General features: G+C 41.9%; 1 long non-coding RNA gene across 1 annotated transcript; it reads left to right on the top strand.

Annotated features, from left to right (window-relative positions):
- The first annotated feature begins 383 nt into the window (after nucleotides 1-383).
- Nucleotides 384-14394, top strand: LOC140694861 (uncharacterized). The gene is made up of 4 exons (XR_012070506.1): nucleotides 384-478; nucleotides 655-751; nucleotides 7366-7489; nucleotides 14146-14394. It is a non-coding gene; the product is annotated as an uncharacterized lncRNA (long non-coding RNA).
- Nucleotides 14395-17217: the final 2823 nt, after the last annotated feature.

A 17217-nucleotide genomic window follows, 5' to 3' on the forward strand; every position in this document is an offset into this window, starting at 1 on the left:
TTATAAATTTTAAGGAACAGGTGACTTTTTTTTTTTTGCCTTGTGGGATATCACTTTCTTAGTGGGAGAAACTCTTACAACAGTGTGTACAGTTGGAATTAACATAGTGGATATGTTAAGAAATTCAAAACAGCTGGTATGAAAACAGTGTGAATTGTGTGTGTGTATGTGTGTATATATGTATATATATATATATATACACACACACACACATATTAAATGTGTTAACTCATGTGTCCGTGGCTTTGAATAGGGTCTCAAAGCCGTTCACAGTTTTACAGACTTACCTTTTCTTTATTCTAGCTGCAGAGCTCCCAAGGACCAGACTGACTATGAGAACAACCCAGCCATGAAGATGTTCTTGTTCCATTTTGTCAACTACTACTCCACGTGTTTCTACATCACATTCTTTAAGGGCAGATTTGTGACTTATCCATGAGATCTGGTGTATTGGCTGTAAAAATACAGAAATGAAGAGGTGTGAATACAGCTATGTGTTCTGACAATCTAACCTGTTTCAGGTTTTCTCTTAGTTGCCCAATGAAGAGTGTCTTTACTCTCTGCTCCTTAGATTTTTTTAGGCATAAAATAATGACTTTATTTCATGTTAGAACTATCTAAAATTTAAATGAGATTTTCTTTCTAATATTCCAGTGTGACCCATGTGATGTCTCCTTGAACTGATGACACAGCTGACAATAATCATGGGAGGACAGCCCATCTGTAATAACATACAAGAGGTGTTAATTCCGTGAGTACTCAGTCATGTGATCTTGGGTGGGTGAGAATGGCCCACCCACCCACATCATTTTCCTGCATGCCCATCTCTAGAACAGTGGAGACTCTCTGCTTATTAAATCTCTCCAGATAAGATGATCCAGCCAAAAGTATAAACGTACCTGATGTTTAATAACTATGTTTAAATACCTTCCTTTTTATGTTTAACATAAATCCCCAAGTGCTATAGTCTCTGCTTATTAGCCCACCACTGGGGACTGACTGATCAGAGCCCATTGAGAGATGGCCCTTTTTGGGGCCATGAACTTAGTTTTCCCACAATTTCCTGCAAATTTCTCCTCCTTTTATATATGCATTTAAAAATCCATAACAGGAATTTGTTGAGTGCCTAGTATGTGCTAGTCACTGTATTAAATGTTGTACATATATGTATGTGTGTGTGTGTGTGTGTGTGTACAAGTTAATCACCCAAACAATCCTTATTCTTATCTTCCTTTTGCAAATGAAGATCCTGTGGCTTAAAGAGGGTAACTGATATGCCCAAGCTCTCATTGCCAATAAGAGACCACTGTGGGACTCAGATGTAAGACACTATCTCTCTGAATCCATGTTCTTCTAAGAAGAGACTCTCTTAGGGTCCTAAGGCACAGGGTTACATAAAGTTTTAAGAGACACTTGTCTAAAATAATAACAACAGAGGTTTTGACTTACTGTTCTCTTCCTAAAATGAGAAAAGCAGATGTTAGCAAAGGTCACACTGTCCTTTTGATTTTCACATAAGCCCAATCCCACATCAAAGTGGACAGTCCAGTGTTATCTGCAATTTCTGAACATTTCAAGGAGCTTACTCTATTCACTTTCTGTTGCTGTTGTAACAAGTATCCCCAAACGTCATGGTAGTAGGAAGAGAAAAGAAAAAGTCTCTACTAAACAACGCAAATTTAAACTTGTAGTTTTCTTGAATGCAGAAGCCTGCTGAAGTAAAAGTGTTGGCACGGCTCTTTCTGAAGGCCTCAGGGGAACCTGTATCTGACTTTTCTGGATTCCAGAGACCACCTGCGTCTCTTGGCCTGTGACCTCTTTTCTCATTCTCAAGGTCAGCATGGTTGTGTGCCTCTGACTCTGAACCTGTGGTCAGATCTCCTCTCCTCTCTCCCCTCTTCTGCCTCTTTCTTCCTCCTTTAACGACCCTGGTGATTACACTGGGCCCAAATCTATAATCCAGCTGGTCTCTCTTAGAGTCGACTGGTTAGCAACCTTAACCACATCTGCAACCATAGGCCCCCTTTGCCAGGGAATCTGACCTCTTCCTATGTTCTGGGGATAAGGACATAGACATATTGGGGGGGAATATTTTTCTGCCTACCACACTAACCATTTTAAGATAATTTCTGGCTTTGAGTTTCTGTTTTCATGAAACTGTTGAACTCTCTTCTGTCTTGCCTTCCACACCAGCATTCTGCTCCTGGCCAACCTAACTGCAGAGCTCGCCCCTCTCTGTGGTGTCCCCCAAAACCACTTACACAAGCAGGTCTTACTGTTGTTTGGAGAATGGGGGAGAAATTCAAACAACTTGAATTTTGAAATAAAAAACCTCCATCATTTTAAAATCTTCCATGCCACTATAAAAATATTTATTTTTTTAACTTTGCTTTTTAATTTTTAAACTATTTTAAACTTTGTAACTTTTTTAAACTTTATTTTTTCTTATCATCCTTCATTGTAGGCTCCAGAAACCTGCTCTTCTGCCCACCGCATCCAAGTTCCCTTTCATTGTTTCTCCTCCCTTCACTAACCTTCCTTCTCTCTAGCTTATTACCAAGTTTCTGTCCATTCTCTTTATAGGGCAGTTAAATTATTTTTTCTTTCTTTCTTTCTTTCTTTCTTTCTGTTTTTGCAGAGTGAACACCTTTGCGTGTCAGTGTGTCCTTCCACATTTCTTCATAATGGCTTCATCTTTCAGCTTCAGTATGGATTACTGGGGTCTGTCTCGAAACAAAGGCATTTCCCTTGTCCCCCAGCTCACCACGCCCCTCAAAAAAAGATTCTGATCTTCGCTGTGAAATGAATCTTCTTTTTCCCTACTGTGCAGTAGACAATCCGTACCCTGAGCTCACAGTCAGATATTTCCAGAGAAGTAAAAGTAGGTCATGTGCAAATAATACTACTTTTCTCTGTGAAAAGAAATACAGCAGATAGAGGAAATACTTAACTCAGATTACTCAAAAGCATTTCCTAAAGGAAATAAGTAAATTATTTAACAATAAATTTTGTTGAATCTGGTTATCTGTGAGCTATTTTTACCAATCAAGGAGGATATATTTCCTAAACTGGTACTGAGCAATTCATGTGAAATGAAACTTGCTCACATGAACTAGTTTAAAGTAAAGGATGCATTATAGTATATGTGGTCTGTTTATACCTTCGCTTAAATAAGCACATTGTTCTAGGTTCCAGTGAGCTGAACTTTGCCTCCATGTATTTCTACTATGGGCTAAAATATTTAGGGAATTTATTTTGAATTTTGTTTCCCTTTTTTGAAAACCAGGAATTCTGAATTGTAGCCAAGTTCAAGGGTGGCTTGTTTTTTCCTCACTGCCACTTCTCTTTGTATAAGTGCAGTTTCCTTCTTAATTTTTCATATAAAATCCTACCATACCAAAGATCTATCAATTACTCTTGCTGCACCAAAACTATACCCATTCTCAAAAATACATAGGAAGGGAAAAGAAAACTTATCAAAATTAGCTACTATTTTCATGCTATTTGAATATGTCTAAAGGAACATAATGAAATGAATTTCACCATATCTCACCTGCCTCCACCCCCCAATCCCATGTGGGGTTCTTGAGTAGGATTCTGGGAGCAAATGAAGGAAAGTGATGCCGTGATCCAGGCTCCCTCTGGGGTCTTCCCAGCACTTGGATTGGCACTGGTATAAAGTAGGTCTCAGTCCGAGCCAGCTGAGTGAGTGAGTGACTCACAGGCATCGAATGTGTAAAATCAGTGAATTAACAGCATTCTTTGTAGGACTCAGAGAATAAGCTGAGTGCCCTGTGGCCTTCCCAGCCTCACATACTATTTTGATGTTGGGGTCATTTCTGGGAATGTTATTCTGTACTGGACAAAAGGCTAGTACAATTCCAGGGTTAAGCAACTTTCCTAGGGAAATTTTATGATAAAATATTAAGAAAAATAGTTAAATGCCCCAAATGACATAGCATTGTCCTTTGGTGTTTACATAATGTATGGCTGTAATTTTCTTACTTTATATGTTTTCTACATTTTCCACTATGTGTATGCACTACTATATAATAAGAAAAACAAATGTTTAAAAGAGAAAATCTCTCTTCTCCAGATATGATTTGGTTAGAGGATGAGTCAGATACATATAATAAGAGAATCTTATTTACATGTGTCCATAATTCACTCTTTAAATTCAGGAACAGGAAACTCAGGAATGAAATAGATTAAGAGAATCAAAGATACTTGTATTCAAGATTAGCAAGTAGGAGTGTCCTCAACAGAAATGGTGATAATCAATAATGCAGGGATTAAATGTGATAATGAAGGTGCAAAGACAACATGAAGTAGAAAATGCCACGTGGCAAGCACAGAGTAAAGGGCAATTTACTATGATTATGCCAATATGTGTGGTCAATTCCCAAGCAAATGATTGTGTAACCCCTGCTAGATGGAGAAAGCTTCCAGCCTTGGCAGGAGAGGGGGGAGGATCCAGTGTCTGTATTTTCTAAAATGTCTACAGTTGCTTCTCATGTGCAAATTGATATCCCTGCACGAGAACCATAACCCAACAGAAAACCCAAAAGACCGAGGACAATGATGGGTGGACGACAGCCCAAGCTTTTCTGCCACAGATGAGTGGTTCCACTCAGGAAGACTGAGCAAGAGGCTCAGAGTCTTAGCTAAGGACAAGCAAGTCGGGACTTCTAATACGACCTAATGCCATCGACAGGGGAGGGCATTTCAGCACAAGAAGGGAGCGCCAGGTGATTTAACATGGAAGTTTCACCCTGGATCCATACAGTGATGGATTTGGGTCCCGGAGGGTAAAAGCCCTGCTTCCCTGTGGCATGGACCGGATTCCAGAAATGCTGAGACAGGAAGTATGAGGCAGAGAAAAATTCCCCCAGGAGAATCCCGAGTCTGGGTGCCAGGGAGGGTGATGGACGAGCGTAGTCCCAGCGCCACCCGCACCGCAGGGCTCCGAGTGGCTGTGGAGCTGCGCGCCCCCGGCCGGACCTCAGACCTGCCTGCAGCGCTCCGGGCTGTGGCCTGGGGAGCGGCTTCAGCAGGAGGCTGGCCCCGTCATTCTCGTAGGTGCTGCAGTGACCCCCACCCCTGTGGCCACAGTGATCCCAAGCCAAGGGTCTAAGTGACTTCAACCCTATTTACAGGTGGCCACAGCCGGATAGCCAGTGCTGCTCAAAAGGAAGATCCCACATGGGGTTTTGCTGTGTCAGGGGGGTTGCTAATACCTGGCCTGCTTTGAATCGTTTCATCGTGACAGCAGTCTGGGCAGTGGAAGTTTCATCTCTCAATTTTATTTCAACTTTTTTTGTTGAAAGTATAGTTGGTTTACAATATTGTGTTAATTCTTGGTGTACAGCATAGTGGCTCATATATATATATATATTCCTTGTCATATACTTTTCCACTAAAGGCTATTAAAAGTTATTGAGTGTAGTTCCCTGTGCTATACAGAAGGATCTTGTTCTTTGAAACAAAAATTACTAAACAAAGTAACAAAGTAAGCAGACTAAACCTAGCCATGTATATGACACAGCTGAGTTTATCTAAGGATTTAAATGTGGTTTTGATCTCCAGGATCTCTTTATCCAAGTATCATATGTACAGTGCCTGTGGAACACTTCTCAGAAAAATGTTCTAAAATCATAATATATAGAGAATAAAGAAGAAAGATAATTATACTGAAAAGCAGATATCAAAATATAGAAATGGGCATTTGTGATACAGTAATATCTGAAATATTGGAAGAACGTGTTGAATAAGAGGATCCTGTGGTGAGTCTACTAACCGCAACATTCTGCCATAGCAGTGAGTGTAAATCATCTTCTGAGATCTGCAACAATTGCATTTTGAATGTAAATAAAGTTAAATAACAAATAAGCCATGAAGTGTGGATTCAGATTCAGGGGTATCTCGAGTCCATATCCCCAGCATTTCCCAGGGCTCCCTGCTCTTCCCCTAATGTCATTGAAAGAATTGGGGAACGTTTGTGAAGCGAAGGGCATGTTCCATTGCAAAGAAATCTCGTAGCAAACCTGGGAGCATGGCCAGTGAAAGGTTAATGCTGAAATTAGAGGCCGTGGGAAACCAAGCAGAGGCAGCTCTTTACAAGTCACATCATATGCTCTGTGTGTGTCTACGTGTGTATGCATACAGACGTGTGGGCATGTATGATGTATACACCTGCCTTTCGTGTGAAGCCGCCTCACTGTCCAAATTTGAAATACATCCAAACGTGCAGTGCAGTCAGCCGAAACTCAGCCAGATGCTAAGTTGTCTGTTGTTGCTCTGTCTCTTCTGCTGAACTCCACGAGTAAACCACGCGCCAGCTGTTGCTTTCAGGGACAACAGCTCTGTAGGCTACAGGTCCATGCCTTGTTTCACTGCCAACTCTGATTTCCTTTCAGGATAAATTGCCATTTGAAAAGGGGGAAGCATTCAGTTGGCCCACAAGCCTCTGAGTGAGGAAAAAACATAACTTTAGAGACAGCTCTGTGGGACAGCATCCAGAAGGGGACAGAGCATTGGGCTGGGAGTCGAGGCTGTGTTTCTTTCAAGCTCTGCACTGAATTTGAGGTGGCATGTCACTTCTTTGTCCCTTGATTTGTTCAGCTTGTATTAGGGTCTTGGACCTGTTCTATCCAACATTAGAGTATCACATTTTTGCTCGGTGACCCTCCATGGCTCCGCAATTCCTTCAAAGGGAAAAATGCCCACATCCTCACGGCAGCCTCTAAGGCTCCACCCCCAAAACCACCACTTATTTCCTATTCACTGTGGCCCACACCAGTCTCCATGCTGTCTGTCCAGCGTGAGGGACCTCCAGGCCTGTGATCACTGTTTCCTCTGCCCCTCCTCTGCCCACCCCTTTGCTTCAGTCTTTGCCTTATTCAAAGGTCACTGCCCCATCCCCACTCCTCCCTAGCACACATTCTTTGCTCTCCTTTATTTTCCTCCACAGCACTTATCACCAGCTCACAGAACCTGTATTTCTTTCTTTTACTTATTTTCTCTGACGACTTTCAGACTGGAAAGGCCATGGTGGATAATAGGAGAGAAGTGGGGGTAAAAAAGACAAATGAGGGAAGGCATCTTCTAAAAGCTAAAATGAACACCTGAAAAGGAGGTAGGAGATAAAGTAGTAGTAGTCGTTACAATTTTGGTAAACCCAAGGCACGTAGTTAGGACTAGTTTTCACAATATTTGAGGGTAGGGAGGCAGCAATAAAAAGAAATTTATCCTGAAAACAAGAAATTAAATTCTTGGGAAGATGATGTGTTCAGCTTGAGATATCAGTAATACCTTTATGACCTTGGTCTGATAATATCCTGCCTTATAATTTGATCTGTTTGACAGCTGGATCATGAATCTAATGATGCCACAGTTTTGGGAGCAGAACAGACCAACCCACGATGGGAACGGGAAAACCATCTGTATCCCATGGGCAAACTGGGGTTATTTTATGAATACCCTGAAATGAGTAAGTCATCAATGGAGATTTCTGTGCTGTCGGTTATACTAGAGTATGCTTTGGGTCTCAGAAGCATTGGTTACCGAGCCAAACAATGTCCTAGCATACTGAAACGGAGCCCGCTTTTCTCGATTAGATGCAATTATGCAGTCAGGCTTTCAAATAGGGTGCCTGTGTGTATCTTTGTCAATATTTATGTTGCACAAAGCTGAAGATTTACTGCCAAGGAATGAAATGGAATACTCATTCAGATACGTCTCCTCCATTGATTCTCAGATCCTTCTGGTCATGTCGTCTAAGGATGAACTCAGAACCGTTACTAGATGTGACTCAGCTCAGGCTGTAGCCCGTGTGGCACAGCTGTTGGCTGATATCCTTCTAAATAGAGTCATGTGAGCCAGCCAGCCTGTGCAGAAAGCCCGCAAGCACATCCTGCCTCATTGCAGCAAGGTTCACAGGGTCACCCCTTCCACATCTCACACCTGCCTTTGATATTGTTCCTATTTCTTCTGGCTGATGGTTTCTGCCTGATTCCTTGAGTGACATCATGTCACATCACTGGCTTGAATTCAGGATGAATTTGCTGATCTGGAGTATCGGTAGAACACAGATCCCCTCCTTCTCCAATGACTTTGTCCATTTCTGTACATTTGCTTGGGCTCTGTTCCTCTTTGGTTGAACTTGGTTTTGAGCTCTCAGTTGCCTTTAAATTGTTGAATCTCAAAATAGATTTCCATAGGAAACGTTATCTTTTCTATTATGCATGGCGCACTTTTATCTACTAGAAGGCTGATGATGTGCACGTTTTGTATCTGAGCCCTTTCAGCTCACCACTGCCTTGAAGTAGTTTTTTTTTAAGCTTAGGAGACAGGAAAGGATTTTTGTCAGTAGGCTTTGCATTTATGCATGCAGGTTCTTGTTGGCAAAGGCACCCCTTTGTGCTTCCTGTTTATAAGTCTACAGATGGAGTTTTCTTTTTCCTAAATTACATTCTATATATAAAATAATTGCTTTTAACAATATACATTATACATAGAAATGCATCTGGTTCCCTCGGTGAATGAAAGGTCATCTTGTGGCATCTTCAGTCAGCTATGCTTTGTGGCCTGGTGTCTGATTTGAGTTTCATCTTTGCTTTTGTTGTGTTTAGTGACCAGGTTCCATTAAGGGTGCAGCTGCTGTCCCTGGTGTAGTAATTATGTTCGTTTATTCTTCTTATTTTCAAAAGGACTTTAAACCAATGACCTGTTATTCCAAAATGAGTCATAATTGTAAATATGTCTTATTGGGGCTATTATCAGTATTAATAATAGCAACAACATTCTGGGGGCAGCATATCATTAGGTATTTTAACACACACAAAAAAAGCCTTGGAAAAAAGTTATTCTAATTAAGTCAAATAAATGTCATGAAAGGAAAAGTTGTACGCTTTTGGGAGAAATTGATAAGGCTTTTAGAAATTTATAGTCTCATTAAAATATCAATTAAATAATTCAGCCTAACTCTACCCTACATAACAGGATGGAGTAACAGCTATTCTAGAGAGATTGTTCAGATTTATTCGTTTTCCTATTATCTAAATAATCCCTGATGAATTAGAAAATTCAATCCATTTCTGAGAGTAGGCAGTCTGTTATTCTGTATTCAACGCTGGAGTGAAACTTATTTTGTGTTCTTTTCATTCATGGGAGATAGAATTTCCAAGTGCTTTTTGAATTATTTTTGTTCCTCTAAAATAAATTGCCTTTGGTGGTGATCTCCTGACCTCAATTTCCTCCTCCCAGTTTTCCCCATGATCATTAATGACACCCCACCTGCCTTTTTAGTTATGCCTCTTAGCTGCTGAAGGGGAACAGCTACTGACAGATGACCCTGGAGCCCTCCATCTGTGCTTCGTTAGGCCTTGCACCCAGCCACCAACCTTAGTCTCCTTCGCCTGAATTATATTTCTCTGCTTTTCTGCCTGGAAGGACACTTGCCAAGCCTTGGCAGGGACCCCTCCACTATTTAGAGATTATCTGCTCTCCTGTCTAGGCATGAATTGCACTTGATTCTTGTCTTGATGGTGTGTGATCGTGTCCATGTCCATTGTACTCCCCGACTGGACTGATCCTGTCGGAGGCAGTAGTCAGGCTTTTCATCTTCCCGTCCATGTCTGGAGCACCACAGCCTGGACCCTGGTTCTCCTACTTGTTTAAGTGACTTGAGCTTGGAGTTTCAACACACTCAAATAAAACTGTTAGATGAGGTGGCGGTAACATTGCCCCCAATGCCCCCACAAAGTTCTATATGACATATGGTTTTTTCTGAGTGAAATTTCTCTTTTATTTGTTTTCATGAATTCCCCACTGTCCTTTGAGATTATTAGAGTAACCCTGAGTTGTTAACCACAATATCTCTCCCCCCACCAGCGAATGATCCTGCTGCCTGAGAACTCAGACATGGGACATAAGAGAAATTATCTATCAGTCTTAAAATCTGGAAGCCATAAGATACCGTTTTGTACTTAGAGCACCCACAGCACAAACACCAGTCTCTCAAGAATTTGACGCTGCCTTCCCAGAGGGCGGGTGCCATAAGTGGAATGCTGTGAGGGATGAAGTGAGAGCTCTTCATCTCTGGTACTGCCTTTTCCACCCTTGCTTTGTTAACTTGATTTCCCCTTCATATATTATGTTCTCCATTTAATTTACTGCATTTAATATCAGTTGTTCTTCAACATCTCCTTGCACCCGCCCCCTCCATTCCCTCTCTCTCCAGTGCTCTCCCACCCACGCCTATCCTGCGCTCTCCAGGACCAGGCCTGTCTCCCCCACGCCCTCACCACTGTTCTGTCTGCCCACCACCTGCACTCACATTTCCTTAACTCCGCAGAATGAACTTCCCAAAATGGCAGCTGAGTAACTGGGGGCGATTTTAGAACTCTCATCTCTTTACTGATTCATTCATTTATCCAACCAACAAGCATTGAGCACTGCTATGCCAAACACTGTATCACCTGCTGGGGAGACCAAAACAGGTAAGACTTGGTGTCTGCATTCCCCAGGCTAGGCGAGGCATGGCGAGTAGTTGATGGATTGCTAAGCAGGTGAACACAAATTGGACTTCCTAGAGCTGGAAATATTTGAACTGAATCTTGAAAGGTGAAAGGACGTTAGCTCTCTATTTTGTGGTAGAGGGAGTGGACACTTCATGCAGAGAGGTGGAGACATATATGTGTACACAGCATGAAGCGGCTTGGCCAGACTGAAGAACAACAAGTAGGGCTAGAACAAAGGATCCATAGGTGGGAATGTCAGGTGCACAAGGCCTCTGTCACGATGGGCCTTGTGTGCTTAGACTTCAATGTATCCTTAAGGAAGCAGGGATATATTGGATTATTTGTAAGTAAGAGAATTGCATAATGTTTATGTTGCAGAATATCTGGTTATTCTGGCAGCAGAATGGAAGATACTATTTTAGGGGGAGAGGCCCATATTTTGGGGGGAAAGGATATTTCGGGGACCAACGCAGGTAACCCAGACAACAAATGGCACACGCCTGCTGAGAGGCCGTGGGCAGAAAGAGAGAGACATGGGTGGCAGAAGTGGTGACTGCTGCAGTGGGGATTGGAGGGCCGGGGCGGCGGGCCGCAGAGCTGCTGAGGTGACTTTCCAGTGACCCATCCGGAGAGCAGATCTGGAGGGGGAGTGTAAGGAGAGGAGCTGGTTTCGAGGAGATGGTTCTGTGTGTGTCATTTTGAGTGCGAAGTGTCTATGGGACATATAAGGAGTGATGTCCGTTGTTAAGCTGGATTCACCAGTCAGGAGCTCAGAGGAGCTGTGGGTGAGGCCGTGGGGGCGATTCAGTCCTGCCAGGTGGAGGACTGAAGACGAGGCCCTGGGGAAAAGGGCCATGTACATGGCAAATGGGAGAAGAGAGGTCCACCAAGAGAAAGAAGAATAGCAGTGCAGTTGAGAGAAAACGATTTGAGGCAACACAGAGAAGGCTGTAACCTGGCTTAAGAGGAATTTGAACACTGACTAAAGGGAGCGAAGTGAGAAAGGGGGGGTGTGTGGGGCATAAAAGCAAGGGCTAAAGCCCACCTTTAATTGTCTAAACTGAGGAAAAGGCGGAGTTGGACTACACTAATGTAGCCTTTAAAAAACAGATCTGTGTGTATCTGTGTGTGTGCATATGTGCACACACACTTTTCTGCCTGGGCTTTTAAAATTTATTTAAGTAAAACAAAAATTAAGGGGGGAAAATGTTCCACTGAAAGGAAAATATTTGTCCACGGCAAAAGCTACCTGGTAATCAAATAAACAGGAGCTGAGAATGCCCACTGGTTTGAAACACGCAGCCACCGGCAGTGCAACTCCTGTATCAGTGCCGTGGTGGGGCTGTGGGGGATGCAGGGCTCTGAGCCCTGGAGGAGTCATCAGCGCAGGCACTTCTCCAAGAAACTGGACTTTAAAGGGAAGAAGAAAGTATAGAAAGTATCAGAGAGCAATACAGGTCCGTGAGAGAGGGTTGGGAGAGGGTCAGCTTTGTTTTACAGGGGGCGTTTCTGGCCTTGCTGAGTTGCTAGGCCTTTGCTCTTGTTGGTCTTTGTTCCAAAAGCTTTTTAGAAAGTTCTTCTCGCTTGAATATCTGAACAGATTAAATCATGTTGGGTTATTTCTAGTGTTTTATTTTTAATTAAAAATTTTCTGGAATTTATTTTAATGTCAAAATTGAGGACAGTGTACCAGGCCTTCTAATGATTTAGCTAATTACACCAGTACCTGAATCCACTGATTTTAAGTGTCAGTTTTATAATATTTCTAAAATCTCTTAAATATCCACGTCTATTCTTGAAATGTGTTCTATTTCATTCATTCTCTCAGTGCACTATTTCTATACTGTTTCCATGACCATAGATTAATATCTCCTACAGTTGGTCCTATTTTATCCTTTTCCAGAATGTCCCTAATATTACAAATTCAAACATCCCTCCTCATTATTTTATTTGTATATTTGTGTATATTTCTGGAAGAAATTTAGGATCACCTTTCAGAATTTTTTCTTAAATCCATTCAGGATTATTAACTAAATTTGCATTCAGATACTAAATTTATTTTGGAGAAAAAATGTTCAAGTCCCCCAAATTTGAGTCTGCCAACTGAAGAGGATGGTGCATTCTACTGTTCATTCAATTATCATTTTTTTCTCTTTTTAAGTCATTTATCAGAATCATTTTAACATTTTTCATTAATTTATTTCTGAATAGTCTGTGCCTTTGTTGTCATTATAAATGATATCTTTTCTGGGTTTGAAGAGGGATGATTGCTAATGAAGTCTTAATTTCTAGTTTCTCTTGAATAAGAAAGGGATCTGACAGTGTGGGGCCCTCTTTCCAATATGGTGACTGTGAGCAGTGCATTTCATTAAGATGTCCACTTGCCAATTTGCCAGTGGCTGCACCCACTCCACATATTTCTGCTACTTACCTGCCCCCTGTAGGCAGATGTGTTCATGTAGGGTTAGGTGGGTTATGGAAACATATACTGATATCACTGCTGCCACGCTGCTGACCCTGTGGCATCACTAACTCTGGTTCTTTCTCTGTGACCTCCCTGAATATGACAGCTCCTTTTAGGCTGTGGACATGAGGCTTCTTTCCAGCACTGTCAGTTTTTCTGCAACACACCCCTGCCTCTCAGGTCAGAAGCAAATGTCAGCTCCTCCTACTCATCCACCCAATCCACTGTCTTGCCATTCCTGGCCAGAGTGGTCCCTATCCCTTGACTGAGCAGTAACACTGAAGGGACTACAAACTTGCCTCTCATCCACTGTCTTAGTTACATACCTGTGCTAGTTTACTTAAAAGTCTGCCAGTTAGGGTCTAAAAGTCTTTTAGATCTCTGGCCTTATCATTTCTAACTGCTCCCCCACCCCATGGAACAGCTTACCGCAGATCTCTGCTGCCCCATCTGTAGCAATGTCCTGTAAATTACAGACAGAGAGAAAAGAACTTCTAAGCCACCACCATAACTTTGACTTCCTGTGACCACACAGACCATAGAAATATCAAGATAAAAATTCCTGAAGAAGGATATTTTGCTTAGGAAGACACTTTAATTGCATACCTTTCTGTGACTTGTAATAACTTCATAGACTCTCTGAATGTGCTGCACTCACCTTCCCAGACTCAAGGGAGCTTGCTCACTTGCCTATTTTCAGTGCATTTCCTCCAACATTCTCTATGCAGAGCTTTCCCAAAAGTACATTCCTTATTCCTTTTTAAATTCTTATATACAACCACAGTATTCTTTTTCTTAATCCTCAATGACAAATCATCTTCCAAGATTGTATTATCAACACTGAGAGTGAATAATATGCTTCAAGATTCCCAAGTTTATTACCAGCAAATAACTATGATTGGTTGAAGATTTTTAAGTATGTTATTCCTACTAAGGTTATATACGTGAAAGAAACAGTTTGTAATGAGTCTTCTTCCGAGAGATTTTATATTTGCCTTTTGTTTGGATTCTTTCACTGTTGAATAATATTATTACCATGAATGTCTTTTCTCTTTGGGATTTAGTTCACCATTTGCCCCTCTCTCTTTACAGGAGTAGAGGAATTGTTGTTGTCCTTCCATCCATCCACCACTCCATGTTGTGTGTCCATTCCTTTAACAGGTATTCAGTTTGGGTTCACCACCTTATCTGTGGCCTCTTTCCAGTGGCCCCTCCGTTGGCTCTGGAGAACAATATATTGCAAATCAGAGTGGGTATGTGGAAACTTGACTATCCAGTATAGACGCATGGTGCCAGAAAAAGCCCAGGACATTGCAGCGTGGCAGCCCACCATGCAAGGAACAGCAATTCTGGCTGTGGTGGACCAATGTGAGTAAAAAGGCTTCATGGGCTGAAGACTTTGAAAAGTCCAAACATGCATTGGCATTGCTTCCTAAGGAATCCAATGTTGGGTATTGTTTAATATGAGAGGGAGATGCTAACACTATCATTGCTATAAACAACATATTTGTTGTAACTGTAATTGTTATTATTTTAATATATTTTCTTTATAATTTTTATTTGTGACTTACAAGAGCTCTTACAGAGGCAGTTGTTAAGAAGCGTGGCCATTATACTGTTGCTGAAGTGTTAATTCAGTAGAAGCATGGTAATAGTATTAATAAGTACTCACTTCATTTGATCCTCACATGGCTCTAAAGGTTACCCAGCAGTGCTTGTATAATGGAGATAGAAATCCATCCATTTAAGTGTTTGCAGAAACTAAAATAAGAGCAGTCATTCCACCGTATTTTACCATATATTCCAGACTATCATTTTAAAGTAGGAACTACCTGATGAGGCCATAAAAACCCTTTGTGAATCCCCAATCATTCATTACATTCCTGGACCCTGGGGCAGAGGTTCTTCTAGAAGGTGGTCCCATCTCTCCTCCCCACCCCACTCTTGGGCTTTGCTACCCACTGTTGGTCATTAGCTAAGCATCCTCATGTCCTGCATGTGTCTGAGCTGTGAGGGAACAGACCTCAGCTCTTTACAAACTGTAGTGACTTTGACCAGTCTGAACAGTCTTTCTCCTTCCCTGCCCACTCCCACACAGGGCAACAGGGGGCTCACAACCACAGCGATTCCCATGCCAGCCCATTAGGGAGCCTTCTTCCCTAGAAATGTTCTTACAACCAGGGCTGTTTCCTCCCTTACTTCACTGACAGTTTCACTCCCAGCTTACAGTCCCCAACAAAATTCTATCCCAGTTTGAATTCCTTAATCAAGTCATATTTATGCTAAGTCCATGGCACTTTCCCATGAACACTCATAGAAACAGAACAGGGCCTGGCAGTGGCTGTGGGCCAGGTTCCTGAGTGAGGGGACTTGCTGGGCCCTTCAGGTTCTGTAGTCTGGCCCAAGCTTAGCTCCCGGCATGGCATCTTCCCATCTGCATGATTTCGGGCAAGGTTTCAACACTTTAGAGCTTCATTTTATCTCTGCTTCATATTTTAAGACAGTTATGTACCAAAAAGTGTGCTTAGGGAATTCAGTGAGTCAATGAATGGATGTCACATAAGATGGTCCTCAGGGAAGGTTAGTTATTTTCATTATGCACCATCGATAAAATTGGCTGCACAGACTTGGCCAGGTATCACAGCTACAGGCACAAGAATTTGACAGTGTGTCACTGTGGATCATAGTCACTATTTTACACAGTAAAACAGCTACCTGAGACCACCCAGCTGTCAGCCCACCCGACTCCCCACCCCACGATCCCTGAATTTATCTGATTTGCTTGCTACCCCTACTTTTTGGAGAAAGTTGGCAAATCACACACAGTCAATGACTGCTAGGTTATGTCCATTCCCATTCACTCAATTTGCCCCATTTTCAGTATCCACTGTGCTGCAAAACATAGACTAATATTCAGAATATGACAGCAAGGCCTTTCCCATTCCACAGTCAGAGAAGCATAAATCTGTCATGTTTAATATGGCATATGACACTAAGCAAGGCAGGAAAACAGGCTCCTGTGCTTTAAGAACATTTTTAATAATGACGTTTGAAACTAAAAGTGTTTTTGTTTGACCTTCAGCAAAGCAGAAAATTCAATTGACTCCTATTACCCATTCCTCAGATGTCCTGATTTGATTGTATTAGGCACTTTTTCCTCATCTCCCCAGCATGACTTTGCTCCATCAGCACAGATGGAGTGTCTCCAAGGCTGCTCCGTGTGCATGGGCGTGTGTGTGCACACATGTGCCCCCACTGGTTGGTGCCACTGATTCATATCCAGGGGTTGTTCTGTCTTATAACTCAGGCATTGCTTTATTATATCCTAGAAAACTGCTTTTAGATCTTTGATTGAACTATAGACCATCCTCTTGCCCACATTAGGAAGTGACGTCTTCCAAGACACAGGTCCTCTGTGCTTGTATTTATGTATAAATAAGAATTAAATATGCATGTCATCCCCTCATTTATTTAATTTGTGCCTTCCCAATTGAATGTGCACAGTAAGGGCTAACTCCATAACAGGAGAACTTTTAGGAAGAAAGAAGAAGGAATTAGCCACAAGGGAGAAGAGAGGACATCAAGCAGGCGTTTGGTATAAAATCATTTACTCTAAAGCTGCTCTGGCTCAATAAATAAGTGGAATTGACATTGTTGTATCATGCCAGAGCATCTGCTGTTGAAGACCGATTTTAATTTACTTTGATATAACTGGAAAATTGTGTTGGAACAACATGGGAAATGAAGCACACTGCATCAATCTGTACTCCTGAAGTGTGTCTCACAGCTACTTAGTTTTGAGGAAAAGTATCTTGTCTGGAGACAATAGAATTATTTTCATTGTTGGAATTTTTCTGGCTTCCAGAAGCACATCTGCAGGTGATTCTGTAAAAGTCTAGATTTGACTTAAATAGCAGGAAATTTTAGCCTATTGAAATCAGGAGAAGTGAAATATTTTTGCCTACCACCACCACCACCACCAGGCAAGCACGTGTACACCCAGAGAGATTTCACATCAGACGGAATGACAAAGCTGGTTCTGTTACCGAGGCCAAACTTTTTCTGCTCGCTACACAACAGTGATACAAAAATAAATCAGGAGACAAGGTTTTGGAGCAAGGTATAGTAACTTTATTCAGAAAGCTGGCAGACCAAGAAGATGGGGGACTAATGTCCTGGAGAATCATCTTGCCCAAGTCAGAATTCAGGCCCCTTTTAAGCTAAAAAGGGGAG

This window comes from Vicugna pacos, unplaced genomic scaffold (genome assembly GCF_048564905.1).
Source record: "Vicugna pacos unplaced genomic scaffold, VicPac4 scaffold_106, whole genome shotgun sequence".
Classification (NCBI taxonomy): Eukaryota; Metazoa; Chordata; class Mammalia; order Artiodactyla; family Camelidae; genus Vicugna; species Vicugna pacos.